This window comes from Muntiacus reevesi, chromosome X (assembly GCF_963930625.1).
Source record: "Muntiacus reevesi chromosome X, mMunRee1.1, whole genome shotgun sequence".
Classification (NCBI taxonomy): Eukaryota; Metazoa; Chordata; class Mammalia; order Artiodactyla; family Cervidae; genus Muntiacus; species Muntiacus reevesi.
The window spans coordinates 51562732-51572905 of record NC_089271.1 but is presented as its reverse complement, the minus strand read 5'-3'; the positions used below and the strand labels follow the sequence as shown (position 1 = coordinate 51572905).

At 41.1% G+C, this 10174-nt stretch overlaps 1 protein-coding gene across 4 annotated transcripts in view; it reads right to left on the bottom strand.

Annotated features, from left to right (window-relative positions):
* Positions 1–219: 219 nt before the first annotated feature.
* The window catches only part of ZNF81 (zinc finger protein 81), a 152720-nt gene continuing 142765 nt past the window's right edge, over positions 220–10174 (bottom strand). For all 4 annotated transcript variants that reach the window (XM_065915939.1, XM_065915943.1, XM_065915941.1 and 1 more), the window contains 2 exons: positions 2075–2196; positions 220–355 (listed from right to left, as the gene is read on the bottom strand). The gene's annotated coding sequence lies outside the window, so the exon portion shown is untranslated. The remainder of the gene's footprint in view (positions 356–2074; positions 2197–10174) is intronic.

Sequence of the window (10174 nt, the reverse complement as noted above, 5' to 3'; positions counted from 1 at the left end):
TTCATGGCAAGATATCCATTGTATTAAATAAAGCCTCCCAGTTAAAAAAATCATATAATGAACACCATACTATTGAGTATTCATATAACAAACCTTTTTTGAACTCCTTTTTTGTAGCTGGGGTTTTCCTGGGTGTTTGGGGACACAGAAATTGCAGAATACACATTTCCTATCCTTGAAGGGTTTATAGCCAGTAGTGTGGACACCCAAATGCTGCAAAGCTGTGGAAGGGGTAGAAGTTTTGAAATTTGCATTGTGTCCTTCAGGCTGATCCGGAAAAGGCATTTCCAGGTGGACACATCAGGGCGGGACAGGGCACAGGTGCCAGATAAATGTGGCGGGTAACTACAGATACCTGGGAATGAAAGGCAACTGGAATTAGAGGGTGTGAGTAAGCTAACAGGTCACAGGCTGGGGCCAAGGCAGAAAAGGGAGCAAGGATGAGTTTGTCCCCATGTCTGTCAGCGGTAGAGCTGTCGGCATTTTGGGTGGGACAGTTCTGTGCTGGGCAGATCTATCCCACACCCTGCAGGATGTTTCATCTCCCCACCTCTATCGGACAAATAACTTCAATCCTGCCTCGTCTTGTGACAATTGAAAATGCCTCTTCACATTTCCAAAGCAGTACAAGTCCACATCACGGGGAGCCGAGAAAGGCACTCCTGGGTCACTGAGAATGCTTAACTTCTTGATCTCAAGGGTGGTTACAAGGCTGTGCTCTAAAATTCACTGAGCTATACTTTTAAAATGTGTATGCTTTCCTGGATAAATGTTATACTTTGATTTAAAAGTTTATAGAAGCTCCCACTACAATACTGTTAAGTAATTAACCTCCAACTTACAAAAATAAATGAAAAACAACAACAACAAAAGTTTATAGAAAAAACTTATGGGCTTAAAGGAACATATAGAGGAAAATTTATAATCTTAAATGAATATGTTGGGAACAATAAAAATTTGCTAGCTAAGTGTCCTCCTCAAGAGGTTATAAACAACAAAGTGATTTCAAATAATAGGAGAAAGGTGAATAAAGAGACATTTTCTAAAAATATACATTACACTTGACACATGAAACCAAAACACCACTGAAATAGGAAAGAGTCTATAGACCACTCAAACTTGATTAAAATAAAGTTAAAATTGATATAGAATCAGGAGTGAGAAAGGGAACATAATTAATGCATCCAGAGGAGATTTTTAAAGGACGAAAACACAATGTGAATCTTCCAATTAAATGTGGTAGACTGGCCACAAGCAGTTAAGTCAGAGTTTTTCTAAGAAACAAAAATAGCAACTGTAAACAAATGTTTGTTTTGATATATAAACTCACCATGTGAACAAAGGAGATGTTGTGAGAGCACAACAGGTTTCTGGAAAGCAAGCAAAAGAGTAGACACAGACCCAGCCAAGCAGACCAGAGAAGATCCAGCCCCTTGGCCCAGCAGAGTCCCTGAGGGGGACATTAAGATAAGAATTGGTATAAATATTAAGGGCTCCCAGTTCTGGGTTATGGGAACTCAGTGTGGATCTGGGGCACCTCAGGATGGTCTGGTAGTGAAGTTGCTCCGTTGTGTCCAATTCTTTGGGATCCCATGAACTGTAGCCCACCAGGTTTTACTGTCTGAGCCACCAGGGAAGCCCAGTGACAATAGAAACCTAGGGTCAAATGACTAGTTTAGATGCTTAGAAGATATTATTAATAGTGTTTTGAAGGTTTTAACTAAAAGAGTAAGTCAAGAAAAAAAGGTATACAAATTTGAAGGGAGTCTGGTGCTTCTCTGCATATCCCAGATAAATGAAGCTGGAGAAATCACTACTGATATAGTTGTGAAGGTTTAGGTATGGGAAATGAGAAAGTGGAATAATTGATATAATTTTAGGGGGAGTGTTCCATGCACCCATTTTCTGGGCCCAGGAGAGGTCAGATAGTGAAATAACCCATATAAATAACCCATATAAGTGCAGTGTGTGTATAAACCCACACACTGCTCTGTGGTGGGTCTGAGTCCAGCCAGAGAGGGTTCTTTCTACTGTGGCCTTAGGTATCATGGTAGTACCACTAGGTCTGACTGACCTTGTAATTCATGGGGATCTTCTTGTGCAATCCCCACAGTCAGGCCACCCCCTTCTCAGCTGCAGCAGGAACTCCCCACATCCCAGGGGGATTTGGAAAGCAGATGAATCACAAGCAAGTGGCTGTGGACACAGGAAGGGGCAGAGGTCAGCAGAGAGGCCCCGCACCTGGAAGTATTTCATGCACCACCCAGCTTGGAGTGATAAAATGGAGATGATGGTAGTACTCACCTGGTACAGTGTTAGGCTGAGAAAAGGAGCTGAAGAAAGTAAAGCACTTAGCACAGTGCCAGCTCATAAGGGCAGAATGCTAATAGTTGTTATTTCTGTTAGCACATGTCTGTGTGCTAAGTCGCTTCAGCCGTGTCCAACTCTTTGGGACCCCATGGGCTGCAGTCTGCCAGGCTTCTCTGTCCATGGAATTCTCCAGGCAAAAATACTGAAGTGGATTGCCATTTCCTCCTCCAGGGGATCTTCCCCACCCAGGGATCAAATCCAAGCCTCTTACATCTCCTGCATCGGCAGGCTGGTTCTTTACCACTAGCACCACCAGGGAGGCCCCCTTTCCTAGTGGCTCAGCATATTTCTATCCCTAAGTAATCAGGATGCCCTAGAAAACCCATCACACCCCTTTAGTATGCTCAGAGCCTAGCTCCAAATGCTCTGCACCAGTCATGACATAGCTACCATCTTCATCCCTATGTCATAAATGAAGAAGCTGAGAAATGGTGAGGATAAGGACAAAGTGCTCAAGTTTACACGAACAACAAACGTTTGGTCTGTCCAAAGCTAGAACTTCTAAAAGGGAGGTGACCCGCCTCCAGCAAGCCAACAACTGCAAACAGCCGTCGCTTCGAAAGACACACACAAAAGGAAGCCCAAGTTTAGGTTGTGTACTGGACCCACCCTTTTCACCTATAACGGGCCAAAAGAAGCTGTGGTGGGCGGGGCATGTGGGAAACCTTTACAAACACCCCGCCCTCCACATAGACGTCCCTCTGGAAGTACTTCAGTTCTGTTTTTCTGTCTTACTGCCAGTACCACTACTGGCATTGCTGCAACTTCTGTATTACTGTAGCATCACTGATTACATCTCTCATAACCCGTCCACCGCATAGACCACCCCACAAGGCCCGCACACCATAGAGATTTCAGAGGTAACTCACGCTTAACTGTTGTGTGAATGAAGAGCAAATATGTATCTTGTTTAGTTAGTTTGACCTGAGCAGAGAGCCCAAATTTAGCATTTTTAGTCCCGAGAATGGATTAGCCACTGAGACTCCCATAACCTCAGTGTACCCGAGCAACGCCCTTATCGCCCTTCCAGGGCGAGACTGAGTGGAACCAGACTGACCGATGGAGAGATGGGAAGGGCCGTGTTTTACAGAATTAGATGGGATTGTGGAGAACTCTAGCATGCGAGCAGGGAGAGGAGGAAAAGAAACGAACCAGTGGACACTGTGAGGGCTGTGTATGGAGCCCATAGGGAGCATACCTTGTGCAGGAGAGGGGCTCAGTGGATTTCAAATGATGGTGGAGACGAGGGAGGCACAGGTGGAATACAAGGCAGGAGTGGTGCATAGAGTATGTGAAGGGATGGGGACATGGATGCAGGGCTATGTATATATAACGGTAAAGTATTTTCTCTGATCACAATGGAATTGGATTATAAATCATAACAATAGATGGGAATAGCAAAGTGTATTATAATCCAATACTCCATTATGTATTGAGGTGAGGTGAGAGATCCCACATAGGCCATCAGGGTGTGTGATCAGTTTTGTCTGACTCTTTGCAGTCCCATGGACTGTAGCCCGCCAGGCTCCTCTTACCTGCCAGGCTCCTCTGTCCACAGAATATTACAGGCGAGAATACTGGAGTGGGTTGCCATTTCCTACTCCAAGGGATCTTCCCGACCCAGGGATTGAAACTGTTTTCTTATTAAGATCAAGACAAAGGCAAATATTTCCACTCTAGTCACTTCTATTCAACATTGTACTGCTGGTTCTAGCGAGTACAATAAGACAAGAAATAAATAAAATGGAAAGAAAGAAGCAAAACTACCATTTCTTACAGATGACATGATTGTCTATGTATAAATGCTTATAGGATCAAAAATAGCTACTAGAACTTATAAATGAGCTTTGCAAGGTTATAGGATACAAGATCAACATGCAAAAGTCAGTTGCATTTCTCTATCCTAGCAAATAACTATTGGAAACTTTAAAATAACTAATATCATTTAAAATAATATAGACATATGAAATACTTATGAAATTAGAAATATGAAATTTGACAAAATGTGTAAAATTTGCATACTAAAAACTAGAAAACACTTCTGAGAGAAATGAAAGAAGACCTAAATAAATGGAAAGATATATCCTGTTCATGAATCTGAACACTCAATATTATTAAAATGTCAACTATTTCCAAATAGATCCATAGATTCGATTCAATCCCAATCAAAACCCAATCAGGAAACAGGAAAACATTTTCTTCTCTTTCCTGCAGCAGTTGCAGGTTAAACAGCTGCATGGATGCCTTTGAAGGTATTTTCTCAAGATGCAGATGTGAGTTTGGGATGTAACATCCCCAGAGAAGACGCAGAGCAGGAGGAAGAAGAGGAGGAAATGGCAGCTTCTCAGGGATGGCTGACGTTCCAGGATGTGGCCATAGACTTCACTCAAAAGGAGTGGGAATGCCTGGACCTTGGTCAGCGGGAATTGTATAGGGACGTGATGTTAGAGAACTACAGGAACCTGGCCTCCTTGGCTGTGTCTTCTCACAACACCCGTGCTTTGATGTCAAAGAATCCAAGGTTAGAAAATTTAATCCAAAAGGCAAACCTAGGAACATATGAAAGAGCTCATCTTGGAAATGAACATTTAATGAAAGACCAGGAATATACGGGGCTTTGTAAAAGGCCTAGAAGATGTTTATATGGACATAAAGGAACTGAGACAGTTTACATAATGCAGACATTACTGCCAAAAGAAATGAGCAATGTGAGTCAAATTGGGGAAAACACCCATTTCAGTTATCAACATCTGCAGAGAAGTGTATCTTTTCAAGCAAAGGCTTAAATCATTTTTTGAAAAATACACGTTCTCTGAAGGGAAATGTGGAAAATCTGGAAAGTCATTCAGTCTCTACTGCAAATACTCATTCAAACCACTCTGAACACAGGCTTCAATTACACATACATTCAAGCACGTCTGAAAACCAGAAATTTAAAAATGATAGGGAAAATTCACAATATAATCAATCTGAGGGACCTGTGAGCAAGGGGTCATTATTCTTCCACCAACAGTTTCTCTCTGTTCCAAAATGTGTAATGTTGATAATAATGGAAAAGAGTTAATCCCACCATCATTGTTCAATACACATCATGATATGGTTAATATGGAACAACTTCTCACAAGTAATAACACGAATCAGGTCTTAAGTAAGAGCTCTACCCCCAATAGTTACAAGAATATTTACGATGGAGTGAGAAGCTATTCATGCAATGAAACTGGGTCTAAAACTGAACAAGACTCTAACCCTATGAAACATCAGGGACCTCAATCTTCAGACAAGGATTCTAAAAATAGTACATGTAGGAATATCTTTTATCAAACATCAGGTCTTCCACTAAAGAAGAGTACACATACGGGAGAGAAGACTTATAATTGTGAATATAGTGATATTTCTAATCAGTCTTCAAATCTTACACACAGCAGAATATTCAGGATCCGAAGAAAAGTTACAAGTGTAAGAAATGTGAGAAAGCCTTTACTAACACATCCAGTCTAACTAGACACAGGAAAATTCATTCAGGATGGAAACTTATCAAAGGTACAGAATGTGGCAATGCCTCTAATCAGAATTCAAAGCTTAGTCAAGATCGGAAAATTCACACTGGCAAGAAACCTTATGAATGTAAGGAATGTGCAAAAGCATTTATGTCTTGCTCAAACCTTAGTCAACATCAGAGAATTCATACTGGGGAGAAGCATTATAAATGTACAACGTGTGGCAAAGCCTTTAATCAGAACTCAAAGCTTACTCAACATCAGCGAATGCATACAGAGCAGAAACCTTACAAAGGTAAGGAAAGTGGCAAAGCCATTTCTAGGTGTTCACATTTCAGTCTGCATCAGCAAGTTCATGCTAGGGAGAAACAAAGCAAATGTAAAGAATGGGGCAAAGTGTTTCCTTGTAGCTCATGTATGACTCAACATCACGTAGTTCATATGCAGAAGAAATCACACAAATGTATGATGTGTGGCAAAGCCTTTAATCAGAAGTCAAATCTTACTCAACACAAGCGAATTCCTACTGGAGAGAAGCCTTAAAAATGGAAGGATTGTGGCAAAGAACATAACCAGTGCTCAGGTCTCACTGACCAGCAGAAAACTCACCCTGGAGAGAAGCCTTACAAATGTAAGAACTGTGGCAAAGGATTTAGACAGCACTAAACTCTTACTAAACATCAAGTAGTCCATACTGGAGAGAACTCTTATAAATGTAAAGAAAGGGAAAAGCCTTCAGTCACTACTCAACTCTTACTGAACAGCAGAAAATTCCTACTGGAGAGGAGCAATACAAAACTAAGGATTGTGACAAAGAATTTAACCAGTGCTCAGGTCTCACTGACCAGCAGAAAATTCAACGTGGAGAGAAGCCTTACAAACGTAAGGATAGTAGCAAAAAACTGAGACAGCACTCATCAAGCACTCCATATTGGAGCGAAATCTTATAAATGTAAACAATGCGGAAAAGCCTTCAGTCACTACTCAACTCTAACTAAGCAGCAGCGAATTCCTACTGGATAGAAGCCTTACAAATGTAAGGATTTCCGGAAAGAATTGAACCAGTTCTCTTGTCTCACTGACCAGCAGAAAATTCAACCTGGAGAGAAGCCTTACAAATGTAAGGATTGTGGCAAAGCACTGAGACAGGACGCATGTCTTACTGAACATCAAGTATTCCATATTGGAGCGAAATCTTATAAATGTAAAGAATGCGGAAAAGCCTTCAGTCACTACTCAACTCTTACTAAGCAGCAGCGAATTCCTACTGGATAGAAGCCTTACAAATATAAGGATTGTGGGAAAAAATTGAACCAGTGCTCAGGTCTCACTGACCAGCAGAATTTTCACACTGGATAGAAGCCATACAAATGTAAGGATAGTGGGAAAGAATTGAACCAGTGCTCAGGTCTCACTGATCAGCAGACTATTCACCCTGGATAGAAGCCATACAAATGTAAGGATTGTGGCAAAGCATTGAGACAGTACTAATGTCTTACTGAACATCAAGTACTCCATAATGGAGAGAAATCTTACAAATGGAAAGAATGCGGAAAAGCCTTCAGTCACTACTCAACACTTAAAAAGCAGCAGCGAATTAATACTTGATAGAAGCCTTATAAATGTAAGGATTGTGGCAAATCATTGACACAGCAATCATGTCTTACTGAACATCAAGTAGTCCATATTGGAGAGAAACCTTATGAATGTAAAGAATGCGGAAAGCCTTCAGTCACTACTCAACTCTTACTAAGCAGCAGCGAGTTCCTACTGGATAGAAGCCTCACAAATGTAAGGATTGTGTGAAAGAATTAAACCAGTGCTCAGGTCTCACTGACCAACAGAACATTCACCTTGGAGAGAAGCCTTACAACTGTCAGAATTGTGGCAAAGCATTGAGGCAGCACTCATGTCTTACTGAACATCATGTACTCCATACTGGAGAGAAATCTTATGAATGTAAAGAATGCGGAAAAGCCTTCAGTCACTACTCAACTCTTACTAAGCAGCAGCGAATGCCTACTGGATAGAAGCCGTACAAATGTAAGGATTGTGGGAAAGAATGGAACCAGTGCTCAGGTCTCACTGACCAGCAGAAAGTTCAACCTGGAGAGATCTCTTACAAATGTACGGATTGTCTCGAAGCATTGAGACAGCACTCATATCTTACTGAACATCAAGTACTCCATATTGGAGAGAAATCATACAGATGTAAAGAATGCGGAAAAGCCTTCAGTCACTACTCAACTCTTACTAAGCAGCAGCGAATTCCTACTGGATAGAAGCCTTACAAATGTAAGGATTGTGGGAAAGAATTCAACCAGTGCTCAGGTCTCACTGACCAGCAGAACATTCACAATGGATAGAAGACTTACAAATGTAAGGATTGTTGCAAAGCATTGAGACAGCACTCATGTGTTACTGAATATCAAGTAGTGCATATTCGAGAGAAATCTTACGAATGTAAATGCGGAAAAGCCTTCGGTCACGACTCAACTCTTACTAAAAAGCAGTGAATTCCTACTGGATAGAAGCCTTACAAAATGTAAGGATTGTGGCAAAGAATTTAACCACTGCTCAGGTCTCACAGACCAGCAAAAAATTCACAAAGGAAGAAGCCTTACAAATATAACGATTGTGGCAAAGCATTAAGACAGCACTCATGTCATACTGAACATCAAATACTCCATATTGGAGAGAAATCTTATGAATGTATAAAATGCGGAAACGCCTTCAGTCACTACTCAACTCTTACTAAGCAGCAGCAAATTCCTACAGGATAGAAGCCTTACAAATGTAAGGCTTGTGGGAAAGAATTGAAGCAGTGCTCAGGTCTCACTGACCATCAGAATATACACCCTGGGCAGAAACCTTACAAATATAAGGATTGTGGCAAGGAATTTAACCAGTGCTCAGGTCTCACTGACCAGCAGACTAATCACCCTAGATAGAAGCCTTACAAATGGAGTGATTGTGGCAAGGCATAGAGACAGCAATCATGTCTTACTGAACATCAAGTACTCCATATTGGACAGAAATCTTATAAATGTAAAGAAGACGGAAAAGTCTTCAGTCACTACTCAAACCTTACTAAGCATCGGCGAATTCCTACTGGATAGAAGCCTTACAAATGTAAGGATTGTGGCAAAGCATTGAGACAGCACTCATGTCTTACTGAACATCAAGTACTCCATTTTGGAGAGAAATTTTATAAATGCAAAGAATCCGGAAAAGCCTTCAGTCACTACTCAACTCTTACTAAGCAGCAGCGAATTCCTACTGGATAGAAGCCATACAAATGTAAGGATTGTGTGAAAAAATTGAACCAGTGCTGAGGTCTCACTGACCAACAGACTATTCACGCTGGATAGAAGCCTTACAAATATAAGGATGGTGGCAAAGCATTGAGACAGCACTCATGTCTTACTGAACATCAAGTAATCCATATGTGAGAGAAATCTTATAAATGTAAAGAATGCGGAAAAGCCTTCAGTCACTACTCAACTCTTACAAACCAGCAGCGAATTCCTACTGGATAGAGCCTTACAATATAAGGATTGTGGGAAAGAATTAAACCAGTGCTCAGGTCTCACTGACCAGCAGACTTTTCACCTGGATAGAAGCCTTACAAATGTAAGGATTGTGGCAAAGCATTGAGACAGCACTCATGTCTAACTGAACATCAAGTAGTCCATATTGGAGAGAAATTTTATGAATGTAAAGAATGTGGAAAAGCCTTCAGTCACTACTCAACTCTTACTAAACAGGAGTGAATTCCTTCTGGATACAAGCCTTACAAAATGTAAGGATTGTGGGAAAGATTTTAACCAGTGCTCAGGTCTCACTTACCAGCAGAACCTTCACCTTGGAGAGAAGCCTTACAAATGTAAGGATTGTGGCAAAGTATTGAGGCAGCACTCATGTCTTACTGAACATCAAGTACTCCATATTGGAGAGAAATCTTATAAATGTAAAGAGTGCAGAAAAGCCTTCAGTCACGACTCAACTCTTACTAAGCAGCAGCGAATTCCTACTGGATAGAAGCCTTACAAATGTAAGGATTGTGGCAAAGCATTGAGATAGCACTCATGTCTTACTGAACATCAAGTACTCCATATTGGAGAGAAATCTTATAAATGTAAAGAATGAGGAAAAGCCTTCAGTCACTACTCAACTCTTACTAAGCAGCAGCGAATTCCTACTGGATAGAAGCCTTACAAATGTAAGGATTGTGGGAAAGAATTGAACCAGTGCTCAGGTCTCACTGACCAGCAGAACATTCACAATGGATAGAAGGCTTACAAATG